The following is a 15,607-nucleotide window of genomic DNA, read 5'->3' as shown; positions in this document are numbered from 1 at the left end:
AGCTGGGGTTTCAGTTTATTTTATTATCCTTGGTCCAAACGCGCTCTTCCTGCTTCCAATGTCTTTGTTTTCCGGCCTGATATTAAGATCATCAATGGCGGCTGCATCACCCAGCATGCAGCGCGGTACAGATTGTGCCCTATCTGAATCAATGGAGCCCAGCACGCAGGCGCAGTAGTGACTCATTATCGGTCAGTGTGTCCTGAGCATGCGCGGCCAGTCGAGGCTGCGGGAGGAGCGCGTTCGGTGCAGGTCAGAGGATCGGAGCAAGAGGCTCAATAAACCCCGGGGCCCGGGTCCGGGCTCAGGCCCAGGCTCAGGCTTTACAAACCCCGAGTGCGGCCCCAGACCCGAATATAAAACAGTGAACATTATCCCCCCCTCACTACCCGCCGGGAAATGAAGGGGAAATGGGGATCGGTCAGGGAGCGTCTGTAAATGAAGGAGAAATGGTGATCGGTCAGGGAGCGTCTGTAAATGAAGGAGAAATGGTGATCGGTCAGGGAGCGTCTGTAAATGAAGGAGAAATGGTGATCTCCATATCTTCAGTCATCCAGGGAGCTCTCGCTTTGGATGCTGTTCCTTTCCTCCTCGTGGGAATCTGTCTACTCTGCACCCAAACCAACTCCTCCTTGAAGGCCTCCCACTGTTCAATTACTGTTCTGCCTGACAATTTTTGATACCAATCCACCTGGACAAGATCCCTTTTGAACTCACTGGAATTTGCCTTCCTCCAGTTAAGAATTTTCACATTTGACTGTCCCCTGTCCTTTTCCATAACTGTTCTAAACCTAATGAGATTATGATCACTGCTGCCCCACTGAAACATGCTCCACCTGCCCCACTTCATTCTCCACACCGAGCCCACTGCTGTACTCACATTCACTCTCTCACACTCACACTCTCTCTCACACCCTTTCACTTATGGTTTAGGGCCACTGAAAGATGATGCGATGGATTCGGATTTCAGCACAGGGAGGAGGGAGAGTGTGTGGGACGGGGATTTACAGCTTTGAGTAATGAGAGAGGAAATAGTGTTCCATAGAAAGTAGAGCTATCTGATCTGAATTTCTATCCTGTAATTACAGTGATAACTTTTATAAACTCCTTTTACAGGGGAGGATTTGCAGAGGGAAACTCAAACCAAAGATCACGTCAAGATCTGACAGAGTCACTCGATTCATCAGGACCTGAATATCATCGGCCTTTGAATGTGGAAGGAGAAATGTTTGTCTGTTCTGTCTGTGGGAGAAGATTTCAAACATCAGTGTGAGTGGAAAAGCACCGACACATACACACCCGAGTGAGAGTGTTCCAGTGCACTGACTGTGGAAAGTGCTTTAACCAGTTACACAGCCAGAAAAAACATCGCACCGTTCACAGAGGGGAGAAATCATACACGTGTTCTGTGTGTGGACGAGGTTTCAACTGATCGTCCAACCTGGAGAGACACAAGGTCACCCGGACCATGGAGAAACCGTGGAAATGTGGGGACTGTGGGAAGGGATTCAATTCCCCCTCCAGGCTGGAAATTCATCGACACAGTCACACTGGGGAGAGGCCGTTCACCTGCTCCGTGTGTGGGAAGGGATTCGCTCAGTTATCCAACCTGCTGACACACCAGCGAGTTCACTCTGATGAGAGACCTTTTAAATGTTCTGACTGTGAGATGAGGTTTAAAAGCAAAATTAATCTGCTGATACACCAACGCACTCACACGGGGGAGAGGCCGTTCACCTGCTCCGTGTGTGGGAAGGGATTCACTCAGTCATCCACCCTGTTGACACACCAGCGAGTTCACACTGGGGAGAGACCTTTTAAATGTTCTGACTGTGAGAAAAGGTTTAAATGCAAAAGGAATCTGCTGACACACCAATGTACCCACACTGGGGAGAGGCCGTTCTCCTGCTCCGTGTGTGGGAAGGGATTCACTCAGTCATCCACCCTGTTGACACACCAGCGAGTTCACACTGGGGAGAGCCCGTTCACCTGCTCCGTGTGTGGGAAGGGATTCACTCAGTCATCCCTCCTCCTGACACACCAGCGAGTTCACACTGGAGAGAGGCCGTTCACCTGCTCCATGTGTGGGAAGGGATTCACTCGATCATCCCACCTCCTGACACACCAGCGAGTTCACTCTGATGAGAGATCTTTTAAATGTTCTGACTGTGAGAAGAGTTTTAAAAGCAAAAGTAATCTGCTGACACACCAACGCACTCACACTGGGGAGAGACCGTTCATCTGCTCTGTGTGTGGGAAGGAATTCACTCGCTCATCTGAGCTTCTGACACACCAGCGAGTTCACACTGGGGAGAGGCCTTTTAAATGTTCTGACTGTGAGAAGAGGTTTAAAAGCAAAATTGAACTGCTGAAACACCAACGCACTCACACTGGGGAGAGGCCGTTCATCTGCTCTGTGTGTGGGAAGGGATTCACTCAGTCATCTCACCTCCTGACACACCAGCGAGTTCACACTAATGAGAGACCTTTTAAATGTTCTGACTGTGAGAAGAGGTTTAAAAGCAAAATTGAACTGCTGAGACACCAACGTACCCACACTGGGGAGAGGCCGTTCATCTGCACCGTGTGTGGGAAGAGATTCACTCAGTCATCCATCCTGCTGACACACCAGCGAGTTCACTCCGATGAGAGACCTTTTAAATGTTCTGACTGTGAGAAGAGGTTTAAAAGCAAATTTAATCTGCTGACACACCAACGCACTCACACTGGGGAGAGGCCGTTCACCTGCTCAGTGTGTGGGAAGGGATTCGCTTGGTCATCAAACCTTCTGAAACACCAGCGAGTTCACACTGAGAGACCTTTAAATGTTCTGACTGTGGGAAGAGATGTAAAATCAGAAACGAACTGCTGAGACATCGACGCACTCACACTGGGGAGAGACTTTTCACCTGCTCCGTGTGTGGGAAGAGATTCACTTGATCATCTCACCTTCTGAAACATTAACTTGTTCACACTATTGAGTGACCTTTTAATCCAGTGACTGTGAGAAGAGCTTTAAAAGCAGAAATGAACTGCTGACACATCAACGCATGCCCATTGGTTGAGAGACTGTTCACCTGCTCCGTGTGTGGGAAGGGATTCACTCAGTCATCACACGTGCTGAGACACCAGCGAGTTCACGAAATGAGCAGGTCCAACGAGCCGGTCTGTAACACAGGCCAATGACTCAGTGCAGCTTGTTACCCAGTCACTGGGCTCCGTTATAGCCTCTCCTGTCAGTGACACACAAAGAGAAATTGTAAATCTGAAACAGAAAGAGATAATGTATAACACTTCATATCAACCACCAGTTTTTCCCTCTTTCCGGCTTTTAAAACAATCTGTTTCACAGTTTGTCAAACCCGAAACAGCCTCTGGGATTTGCTGATTGAGAATTTCAGTGGAAATTGGGACCGTCATTAAGTATCAGAACAAATATCCCCGCTGAGGTTTCGGGGTTGTTACTGGTTTATTTATATCAGTGAGTGACCAATTTTAAACTAGGTGAGGGTCGAAACCTACGGTAAGAGCCTGGGATAGACAAGAGATTCTTCAATGTATCAAGTTAAATTACACTGATTCCACCAACACGACATCACATCCCTCAAACATTGTTACCTGTTACTGTATAAAACTGGTGAGGGTGGAAATGGGAAATAACTGAAAAAAACTTCATTGTATCAAAGTTAATTCTGATCATTATTATTATACAAACATTCTACAGCCTATCCCTTAAAAAGGACCCAATATCAAACCAGTCCCCAGTCCTTGGGCCTGTGCCTATGTTGTGATTTGCACCCGCTTCTGACTGACTTGGTATCAGACGCACTCCCGTCAACAGTAAACGGATGGAGCCGGATCCATAAGAGAAAAATGAGGACCGAGCTCCGCAGTTCTCCCAGAGTGCGGGAGGCGGAGTAACAGCAGCAGACAGAGAGATCTCTCTAAACCAGCCGCTGCTGCCGGAGAGAAGCGAGTCCCGTTCCGAGCCGTGTCTGTCAGGCGCCCGCTGACCCTCTCTTCACTGAAGGGGACCGATTCAGCACCAACTCACACACCCACCATTGGATCATTGAATCACCTTCAACACCTGAATTACATCACCACTTAATCCTCTATACACGAGGAAATACAAACCTTGTCCACACAACTTGCCCTCATAATGTTACCATTTTAGCCCCGGTATCATTCTGGTCTTTCTGCGCTGCACCTCCTGCAAGGCCAATATATCCTTCCTGAGGTCTGGTGCCCAGGACTGAATGCCGTACTCTAAATGTGGCCTTAACAGAGTTTATAGAATTCCCTTGAGATAAAGGCCGACATTCCATTAGCCATTTTAATTATTTTTTGCACCTGTCTGCCAACTCTTCGTGATTTCCCGAAGGATCTCTGCTCACCCACAGTTCCTGGCTTCTCACCATTTTGAAAATACTCTGATTTATCTTGCTTCGGGCCAAAGTGGATGGCCTCACATTTCCCCAGATTGAAACTTTGAACAGTCTGGGGCTCTTTTGTATCGAAAATAGAAGTCCTGATATGGGACTTTAAGATTATGCAAGGGTTTGATAGGTCAGATGTAGATAAGGTGTTTGTACTTTTGGGAGTGGGGACGTCAGAACTTAGGGCCATGAATATAATAGTCATCAATAAATCCAATCTGGCATTCAAGAGAAACATATTTATCCAGAGAGGCGTTAGAATGTGCAGCTCGCTCCCACACGGAGTAGTTAAGGCGAATATCATGGATGCATTTACGGTGAAGTGAGATAAACACATGGAGGAGAAAGGAATATTCGGGTTTGCTCATAGGGTTAGATGAAGAGGGGTTGGAGGAGGCTCGTCTGCAGCATAAACACCGGTATAGTCTAGTTGGGCCGAATTGCCTGTTTCTGTGATGTACATTCGATGTAATTCTATGTAAGCTCCATCTGACACAGTTTTACCAACTCACTGAATCTATCAATTTCCTTTTACAACTTTATGCTCCCATCTACACTACTCACTGTGCCTCCTAACTTGGTGTCATCAACAAACCTGGATATACCACTCTCTATTCCTTTATCTGCCTCATTTATACAGATCCCTGGGGGACACCACTAATCAAATCCTGTCAATTTGAGTACATACCCATTAACCCTACTCTCTGTCTCCGACCTCCAAACCAACTCCCTCCCAATGTCAATGGGTTGCTTTGAATTCCACATGTCAACAGAAATGAGAATAGTCTCTGATGTTAAACCTTAACGAATGCCTCTGGAAGTCAATATACACATAACCCCCATAGACACTCCATCATTTACCACGTTAGTTACATCTTCAAAAAGTTCAACTATTTTCGTTAGACTTGACTTACCCTTTACAAATCCATGCTGGCTCTCTCTGATCAATTCATGTTTATCCAAGTGCTCAGTCATTCTTTCCCCAATAACAGATTCTGGTAACTTCCCCACAACAGACGTCAGACTAATCGGTCTATAATTTCCTGTTTTATCTCTCCTACCCTTCCTAATTAATGGAATGATATTTGAATTTTTTCAATCCATGGAACAATTCCTGAATCAAGAGAGTTTTGAACGATCATGACTGAAGCATGTCCAATTTCCTCACCTATTCCCCTTCGTCCCCTGGGATGGTAAACATCAGGTCCTGGAGATTTGTCTATCTTTAGTCTGATTATTTTCTCCATTACCATTATTTTACTTACACTGAATCCCCTTGATTTATTTTCAGTTTTCCTCGTGTCTCTGGTTTATTATCCTCATGCTTTTCTGTGAGGATTTAGCAAGTCTGCCATTTCCTGATTTTCAATTACAATATCACCTCCATCTGTCTTTAAGGGGCCCACATTACTCTTAGTCACCCTTCTTTCTCTTAATATACGTGTAAAAACCTTGAAAGTTGTCCTTAATTTCATTCACAAGTTTTTCTCGTTTTCCCTCGTTGCACCTTTTACGATTTTTTTTAGTTTCAGCACCACAATAAACAACACTTCACTGTGAAATTTGCTCAATTAGTTCTTTAGTGTCAGAGCGAGAATTGTCCATCCCTAATTTATTTAAAGTAACAAACAAACACAAGCACAAATATTCATTCGTCTATCAAAGCACTGATGGACACAGAAAGATAAACACAGCTTGAAACGCAGTCAGTATCGGGATTCACAGGGAAACTGGCAAGTGAAATAGACAAAGATCAAACAGTCTGAACCCACAACAGAATGTGACGTGTAGCTGATAGATATTAATGAGAGGAGGTGGGAAACGCTACCATGAATTGGCACCGTGGCTTAGTTGGTTAAAACACTTGTCTGGTAAACAGGAGATCCTGGGTTCAACTCCCAGCGGTGCCTTTGTGTAATTCGTGGTGTTTCGTGAATTTGAGAAGCACACAGTGCTGTGTTTTGTTCAGGATCCAACACGGAACTGATCAGGAGGTCTTTTCAAAAATGCCTTTTCATCATACAGACAGCCCTCTCATCGAATGTGTCCGTGACACGTTCTTGTTTCTGGGCTCGTTGAGGTCGGGGTATAATTCTTGATTCGATGTTTCATACCCTGGAGAAACCCTAATTTAGCCCTGGACTTTGGATCTTGATCTGCGGTTCAAAGTTTTGCGAAGAGGGAAAAGGAGTCCCCAAATCACTCCACCTGAATCTCAAGCGCTTTTGAAAGAAATTCAGTTCAAACAATCAGGACTTTAAAGGCACCTCAATGACCTGCACTTTCATTGAACGAGCTTTGCTTCCAATTACATTCAACCTTGAAACCGCTCTGGGTTTTCCCCTCACTGAAGCAGAGTGTGGCCGCTCTGTATCTGTGATCATGTCGGTGACGAGGTTCGCTCTGATATTGGTCGCTTTCAATTTTTAAGATCTCGCCAAGCTCAGGGAAAAGAAACCGGGTATCGAATTGTCCCTGTAAGTGATGAATTGAAGGGATTGGTGCTCCAAGCAGATCTGGAAAATTCACAGTGCGGTCACTCAGGAATTCCAAATCCACCCTCTCGCCACTCCCCCCGTCTCAGTCTTTCCATCTTTACCCTTCACTGCCGGTGTTCCAGGTTCGATCATCCGTGGCCGTTCAACGAAGCCTGAGAAGTCCATGAGGGAAAAACACAGCGAGTCAAGAGACAGAGACAAGGTGGGATCAAAGTATAGGAAGAAATAGGATCAATGTCAAGTTCTGCGAACGGGCAGAATTTAAGATGGAGCTTGGGAGAGATTCCTTCACGTGTCTTGCAATTTTGCAAGAGACCATTGGGCTCCGAATTAAAAGCATGAGCCGCGCTGGAGAGTCTCTGAGAGAGGGAATGCGGTTCGTCAACTCCAGTTCATCGTTATTTGAGCAGTAAACATAACTTTAAGAAGTATCACTGCGAGGAGGATTCGAACGTACGCAGGAAATCCCCAGGGGATTCCGAGTCCAACGCCTTAACCACTCGGCCATCGCAGCTACAAACATCTGTTATGCACGGCTGTAAATCAGAATGTGTCGGTTTATCACAAGCGATCTGTGATACAATGTTCTCTCCGACAGGTGAAAGGCCCTGATCCCTGGTCTGTGCTGATTCTCTGATAGTTCACTGGGTAAAGGCCCTGATCCCTGGTCTGTGCTGATTCTCTGATAGTTTACTGGGTAAAGGCCCTGATCCCTGGTCTGTGCTGATTCTCTGATAGTTTACTGGGTAAAGGCCCTGATCCCTGGTCTGTGCTGATTCTCTGATAGTTTACTGGGTAAAGGCCCTGATCCCTGGTCTGTGCTGATTCTCTGATAGTTTACTGGGTAAAGGCCCTGATCCCTGGTCTGTGCTTATTCCCTGATAGTTTAGTGGGATTCATTCTGTATCTCTCAGTCTCTGGTACTGTGTGTGAGTGTGGGATTCATTTTGTGTCTGTCAGTCTCTGGTACTGCATGTTAGTGTGGGATTCATTCTGTATCTGTCACTCACTGATACTGTGTGTGAGTTTGGGATTCATTCTCTGTCTTGTCAGCAGTGTGTGTGAGAGTTTGTGATTCATTCTTTACAGGCAGTCTCTCATACTGTGTGTTAGTGTGGGATTCTTTCGGTATCTGTCAGTCTCTGTTTCTCCATGTGAGTGTGGGACTCATTCTTTATATACAGTCCCCAGTACTGTATGTGGGAGTTGAATTCATCCTAAATATGCAGTTACTCATACTGCATGTTAGTGTGGGATTCATACTGTACCTATCAGTCCCTGGTACTTGATGAGAGTGTGGGATTAACTCTGTGTCTGTCAGTCTCTAGTACTGTATGTGAGTTTGGGATTCCTTCTGTATCTGTGAGTGTTGGATTCATTCTGTGTCTGTGTGTCTCTGGTACTGTATCTGAATGTGAGTTTCATTCTGTATCTGTACATAATTATTCTCTCAGATTACATTATTGCGTTCAATACTTCAGCTTTAATATCTTAATGTTTGAAGAGTTTTACTCCTTATTTAATTTGTAAATATGGACGAACTTTAGGATTTAATGTTGGAGGTTTTAATCAGATAATTTGTGTGCTTTTTGGACTACTATTAAATCTGCATCTCTGTGAGTAATATTGTGGATGATAATGAATCTTTCAAACTGATAAGGTGACATTTTTGAATTGGTTTGTAATGTGTAGATCAGTCTGTAGAAATGGAATTGATACTGTATCTTTCAGTCTAATATTGTATGAGATTTTTGGACTGGTATATAATGTGTATCTCAGTCTGCACTAATAGAATTGATACTCTATCTTTAAATTTCATTCTACGAGTGCATTCTGAACAGGTATCTAATTTGTTTCTCAGGTTTACTATCTTTCAGTATTTCTCAATCGATACTGTACGTGAAGTTTGGATTTGTTTGCAATTTGTAGCAAATGGTTCACTTTTCGAATGGATATTTCATGTATTAAAGTCATGTGTGAGAGAGTTCTGGGATAGTATTCAATTGGAATCTCAGGTACATTATTGGGATTCATTCTGTCCCTTTCAATCGGATACCATGTGTGATTTCTCTCTGGTATTTAATTCGTAGCTATGTTGCCCGATTGTGAGATTGACACAGTGCCTTTCAATCTGAGAGTGTGATTTTGGACTGGGATTTTTGTATCGACCTGTCAGCGGGACTGAGTTCGGGGGAAATGGAACAGTGTCTGCCTCACCCGCTCTGTTTGAATGTTGGATTGAAAGTGTGTCTCTGGAACTTGGGATCAGTGTGGGACTGACTACTTCTACTGTCTGAGACTGTGGAACTGATGACCTCTCTGTGCTCTGTGGGTGATAATGTACCTCCTGTGTGTGAGAAGGAGCTGGCTGCACTCCTCCTTGTGCCTCGGGTGGAGGAAACATCACATTCATTCTGGATCATTCAAGGATTCGCCTGTGGAAAGAAAAATGATCTGTTGTAACTCAAGAAACGGTGAGGTTGAAAATAGAATAGAGATCAGTTTAATATCTCTGCTAATGATCATTTTGAATATCCACAAATGAAAACCAGTGATACAAACAGTGTCAGTGTCTGACTCCACTGCAGCACTCAGCTTCTGCACACCAGGTGTGTTGGGCTATTTTACAACAATTTAGTGACATCCAGACACAACCCAACCCCTGCACTGATCCATGAATGGGACTACCCGATGGGGCAGGGACCTTTGTCCAGGTCAGGTTTCTAATCCCCTCTTCCATGGGACTAACCGTTCAACCCAAATATAACAGTCGCTGTTTAAATTGTGTCCTTCACACTTCTCACCTGATGCCTGCAATAGATGCTCTTTGTATAACTCCCCACATCCTTACTGTCCGGCTCTGTTTCCACTCTTCACTGTCCAATAACAATAAACAGGGTGAGACTGGAACTAAACCAGGACCATTCACTCCTGGTTTGGGGAGAGAAAGCAGCAATGGTTTTAATAGCAGGTTCTTCCCATTCTCTCTCCCTTCCCCTGGACACACCCTGTCCACACACAGCCCGAGAATGACCTCTCCCTTCCCCCCTCTCACTCCATGTTCCGGGACCAGTTCCTGATCCACTCCGCCTCTTACAAACAGCCCCCGGACTCCCCCTGCCCTTCCCCCAGACTCAATGCCGATCTCTGAGCCCATCTGCGGACACGGTCCCGGAGCGATGAGCTGCTGTAACGAGGCTGCTCTTTGCTCCCTTCCCCCGGGGGCCGTGATCTCTCCATTCCCGCCTGTCTGAGCAAAGGAAGTGGGTCTGGGGGAAAAGTCAGAGGGAATGGGCTCCACAGGCAGTGCAGGAACAGGCACCAGAATGGGAAACAGATGGGATTCCACCAGTGCCTAACGCTGGAATCCAGACTGACTTTACAATCTCCAACTATTAAACTCGAGGTTTCCATCCCTGCTGTTTCTCTCGGGCTCTTTTGATGGGAAAGAGTCTTTCAGAGATAAAGTGAGCGGCTGTGGAATGAGCCAATGGGTTCTGTTCATTCTTGGCTCCCTCACTGATAAAGTGACGTTTGACTCCGAAACTGGAGGGAGGATTCCTCAAACCAATCCTGGAGAAACGGGGGAGGAAAGTGGGAGTCGGTGTATTTGCTGGGACCGTGTAGGATCAATATCAGGCAGCAACAGTCCCAGTTTATTTCAATCGGAGTGAAACTCTCGGTCACTGAGAGTAACACAGAACGGCCCTGAGCTGCAAGATTGCAGAGGGGACAACAGGCAAGAGAGGGTTAAATGTGTGACACTGTCCCTGAGAGTGGGATTAATAATGTGTCTGTCTCTGAAATAATATCAGTGAGAGATGAGACTGCATCTTCTGTCACTCCATCTTGGAATAGCATTTGGAATGAAATATTTTCCAATTTGTTCCTGGGTGAAAATGGGACATTACAGGTCAGTTTCTCTCTCTCTCTCTTTTGTACAGCTTATGAAGGTGGGATACTGTTACTGAGATACAGAGACACTGATAGGAAGTGTAATTCTGATACTGTGCCTGTCTGTTTTTATCTCTCTCTAGCGCTGTAAATGAAGGTGGAATATTGTTACTGAGTGTGAAACGGACACACTGATGGGAAGTGTGAGACTGATACTGTGTCTGTTTGTCTGTGTGTCTCTCTCTGTCTTTCTCTCTCCCCAGTGCTGTACAAGGAGGCGGGATACTGTTACTGAGCGTAATATAGACACACTGATAGAAAGGGAAAGACTGATTCTGTGTCTGTGAACAGACCTCCGGTGCTATTGGTGAGACGGTCACTGTCCCTTTTACTGTATATCAACCGGTCTGACGGGGCATTCATCATTCGCCAGTCCTGTAAGAAAAGGTGGAGAGAAACCGTCTGTAACTGTCTGACACTGGACTGTCTGTGAGTGTTGAATTTATTCAGTAAGTAGTCGTGTCTGGGTGTTGAGAACGGGATGGAGAGGACACCAGTTACTATTATCTGACAGTCAGTCAGTTTAGCAGGAGAGAGAAACACAGAGAGACTGGAGGAGCCCAGAGCGGATAATTTGTATTTTCATCTTAACCAAACATATCACTGTGTGCGGACAATATAATAATGTAAAAGGAGGAGGACAAGGTGAGGCCCAGACAGCATTGAGTCTCATTTCACTTTCGACGGACGCAGGACTTGTCCCAGGTGAGGGTTTTGTGTTTCAAGATCACTTCACTAAAAACACCTTGACGATCTGGGGTGACAGACGGACATGACGGGCAGGAAAAGACCAGCTCGTTCATCAATCCTGCCCCACATGCCTGGAGCATCGTGACTGGACACTTCCTACACACCACCAGCCCCACCCACCGGGAACATGGAATCTCCTGGGAGCGGTCACAAACCAGAAAAAAAACAGAAAAAAGGAGAGAGAGAGAGAAAAAGAGAGAGAGAGCGAGGGAGAGAGAGAGGAGGTGAGAGGCATTCACCTGAGGAAGGAGGAAGTCTCCGAAAGCTTGTGAATTTAAAATAAAATTGCTGGACTATAACTTGGTGTTGTAAAATTGTTTACAATTGTCAACCCCAGTCCATCACCGGCATCTCCACATCGTGAGAGGCAGAGGGAGAGAAGGGGACAGAGAGAGAGGGGGAGGGAGGCAGAGAGTGGATTGGAACTGCCTGGTGATTTAACCGATTTCTGCGAGCAGCCAGGCCTCTCTGGGCTGTTTAATGGCTTCTCACCAGCAAGGGAGGGCCCCCAACTCCCACCTCGCAATAAACTCTTTCAATCAGATGCTTCCTCTCACCCTCACATATTACCACTGTTGCAAGCCGCACACCCACAACCCACAGGTCACACACACTGGCACCTATTCAACCATGACAGGCACATCACCCAAACAACCACCAGGTCCCTCACCGACACACGTCCCGTTTTCTTGCAGGGAGTCCCTCTCTCTCTTTCTCTCTCCCCTCTCTCTGTCACTCTCTCTCTCTCTCTCCCTCAGCACTCTCACTGTCTTTTTCTCTCTCTCTGCCTCTCTCCCGCTCTCTCTCTGCCTCTCTCTCTTCCCCTCTCTCTTTGTGACTCCCTCTCTCTTTGTGACTCCCTCTCTCTGTCCCCATCTCTCTCTGTCCCCATCTCTCCACCTGTCCCCTCCTCTCTCCAGCTGTCCCCCTCCTCTCTCCAGCTGTCCCCCTCCTCTCTCCAGCTGTCCCCCTCCTCTCTCCAGCTGTCCCCCTCCTCTCTCCAGCTGTCCCCCTCCTCTCTCCAGCTGTCCCCCTCCTCTCTCCAGCTGTCCCCCTCCTCTCTCCAGCTGTCCCCCTCCTCTCTCCAGCTGTCCCCCTCCTCTCTCCAGCTGTCCCCCTCCTCTCTCCAGCTGTCCCCCTCCTCTCTCCAGCTGTCCCCCTCCTCTCTCCAGCTGTCCCCCTCCTCTCTCCAGCTGTCCCCCTCCTCTCTCCACCTGTCCCCCTCCTCTCTCCACCTGTCCCCCTCCTCTCTCCACCTGTCCCCCTCCTCTCTCCACCTGTCCCCCTCCTCTCTCCACCTGTCCCCCTCCTCTCTCCACCTGTCCCCCTCCTCTCTCCATCTGTCCCCCTCCTCTCTCCACCTGTCCCCCTCCTCTCTCCACCTGTCCCCCTCCTCTCTCCACCTGTCCCCCTCCTCTCTCCACCTGTCCCCCTCCTCTCTCCACCTGTCCCCCTCCTCTCTCCACCTGTCCCCCTCCTCTCTCCGGCTGTCCCCCTCCTCTCTCCGGCTGTCCCCCTCCTCTCTCCGGCTGTCCCCCTCCTCTCTCCAGCTGTCCCCCTCCTCTCTCCACCTGTCCCCCTCCTCTCTCCACCTGTCCCCCTCCTCTCTCCACCTGTCCCCCTCCTCTCTCCACCTGTCCCCCTCCTCTCTCCACCTGTCCCCCTCCTCTCTCCACCTGTCCCCCTCCTCTCTCCACCTGTCCCCCTCCTCTCTCCAGCTGTCCCCCTCCTCTCTCCAGCTGTCCCCCTCCTCTCTCCAGCTGTCCCCCTCCTCTCTCCAGCTGTCCCCCTCCTCTCTCCAGCTGTCCCCCTCCTCTCTCCAGCTGTCCCCCTCCTCTCTCCACCTGTCCCCCTCCTCTCTCCACCTGTCCCCCTCCTCTCTCCACCTGTCCCCCTCCTCTCTCCACCTGTCCCCCTCCTCTCTCCACCTGTCCCCCTCCTCTCTCCACCTGTCCCCCTCCTCTCTCCACCTGTCCCCCTCCTCTCTCCACCTGTCCCCCTCCTCTCTCCACCTGTCCCCCTCCTCTCTCCACCTGTCCCCCTCCTCTCTCCACCTGTCCCCCTCCTCTCTCCACCTGTCCCCCTCCTCTCTCCACCTGTCCCCCTCCTCTCTCCACCTGTCCCCCTCCTCTCTCCACCTGTCCCCCTCCTCTCTCCACCTGTCCCCCTCCTCTCTCCACCTGTCCCTCTCTCTCTCTCTCCACCTGTCCCTCTCTCTCTCTCTCCACCTGTCCCTCTCTCTCTCTCTCCACCTGTCCCTCTCTCTCTCTCTCCACACCTGTCCCTCTCTCTCTCTCTCCACCTGTCCCTCTCTCTCTCTCTCCACCTGTCCCTCTCTCTCTCTCTCTCCACCTGTCCCTCTCTCTCTCTCTCTCTCCACCTGTCCCTCTCTCTCTCTCTCTCTCTCCACCTGTCCCTCTCTCTCTCTCTCTCTCTCCACCTGTCCCTCTCTCTCTCTCTCTCCACCTGTCCCTCTCTCTATCTCTCTCTCTCCACCTGTCCCTCTCTCTATCTCTCTTTCTCCACCTGTCCCTCTCTCTATCTCTCTCTCTCCACCTGTCCCTCTCTCTATCTCTCTCTCTCCACCTGTCCCTCTCTCTATCTCTCTCTCCACCTGTCCCTCTCTCGATCTCTCTCTCCACCTGTCCCTCTCTCTATCTCTCTCTCCACCTGTCCCTCTCTCTATCTCTCTCTCCACCTGTCCCCCTCCTCTCTCCACCTGTCCCCCTCCTCTCTCCACCTGTCCCTCTCTCTATCTCTCTTTCTCCACCTGTCCCTCTCTCTATCTCTCTCTCTCCACCTGTCCCTCTCTCGATCTCTCTCTCTCCACCTGTCCCTCTCTCTATCTCTCTCTCTCCACCTGTCCCTCTCTCGATCTCTCTCTCTCCACCTGTCCCTCTCTCTATCTCTCTCTCCACCTGTCCCTCTCTCGATCTCTCTCTCCACCTGTCCCTCTCTCTATCTCTCTCTCCACCTGTCCCTCTCTCTATCTCTCTCTCCACCTGTCCCCCTCCTCTCTCCACCTGTCCCCCTCCTCTCTCCACCTGTCCCCCTCCTCTCTCCACCTGTCCCCCTCCTCTCTCTCTCCACCTGTCCCCCTCCTCTCTCTCTCCACCTGTCCCCCTCCTCTCTCTCTCCACCTGTCCCCCTCCTCTCTCTCTCCACCTGTCCCCCTCCTCTCTCTCTCCACCTGTCCCCCTCCTCTCTCTCTCCACCTGTCCCCCTCCTCTCTCTCTCCACCTGTCCCCCTCCTCTCTCTCTCCACCTGTCCCCCTCCTCTCTCTCTCCACCTGTCCCCCTCCTCTCTCTCTCCACCTGTCCCCCTCTCTCTGTCTCTCTCTCCACCTGTCCCTCTCTCTGTCTCTCTCTCCACCTGTCCCTCTCTCTGTCTCTCTCTCCACCTGTCCCTCTCTCTATCTCTCTCTCCACCTGTCCCCCTCCTCTCTCCACCTGTCCCCCTCCTCTCTCCACCTGTCCCCCTCCTCTCTCCACCTGTCCCCCTCCTCTCTCTCTCCACCTGTCCCCCTCCTCTCTCTCTCCACCTGTCCCCCTCCTCTCTCTCTCCACCTGTCCCCCTCCTCTCTCTCTCCACCTGTCCCCCTCCTCTCTCTCTCCACCTGTCCCCCTCCTCTCTCTCTCCACCTGTCCCTCTCTCTCTATCTCTCTCTCCACCTGTCCCTCTCTCTATCTCTCTCTCCACCTGTCCCTCTCTCTATCTCTTTCTCCACCTGTCCCTCTCTCTATCTCTCTCTCCACCTGTCCCTCTCTCTCTCTCCACACCTGTCCCTCTCTCTCTCTCTCTCTCCACACCTGTCCCTCTCTCTCTCTCTCCACCTGTCCCTCTCTCTCTCTCTCTCTCCACCTGTCCCTCTCTCTCTCTCTCTCTCTCCACCTGTCCCTCTCTCTCTCTCTCTCTCCACCTGTCCCTCTCTCTATCTCTCTCTCCACCTGTCCCTCTCTCTATCT

General features: G+C 49.1%; 2 protein-coding genes and 1 non-coding gene across 6 annotated transcripts in view; 2 read left to right on the top strand and 1 right to left on the bottom strand.

The window, feature by feature from the left end:
- Positions 1-15,607, bottom strand: part of LOC137311135 (zinc finger protein 229-like) — a 155,312-nt gene that overhangs the window by 65,446 nt on the left and 74,259 nt on the right. The gene's annotated exons all lie outside the window — the stretch shown is intronic.
- The window catches only part of LOC137311132 (zinc finger protein 850-like), a 188,931-nt gene that overhangs the window by 148,570 nt on the left and 24,754 nt on the right, over positions 1-15,607 (top strand). The window lies entirely within an intron of this gene.
- Positions 6,276-6,349, top strand: trnat-ggu (transfer RNA threonine (anticodon GGU)). Its single transcript has one exon. It is a non-coding gene; the product is annotated as a tRNA-Thr (tRNA).

This window comes from Heptranchias perlo, unplaced genomic scaffold, assembly GCF_035084215.1.
Source record: "Heptranchias perlo isolate sHepPer1 unplaced genomic scaffold, sHepPer1.hap1 HAP1_SCAFFOLD_304, whole genome shotgun sequence".
Lineage (NCBI taxonomy): Eukaryota > Metazoa > Chordata > Chondrichthyes > Hexanchiformes > Hexanchidae > Heptranchias > Heptranchias perlo.
This window is presented reverse-complemented; position numbering and strand designations above follow the sequence as displayed.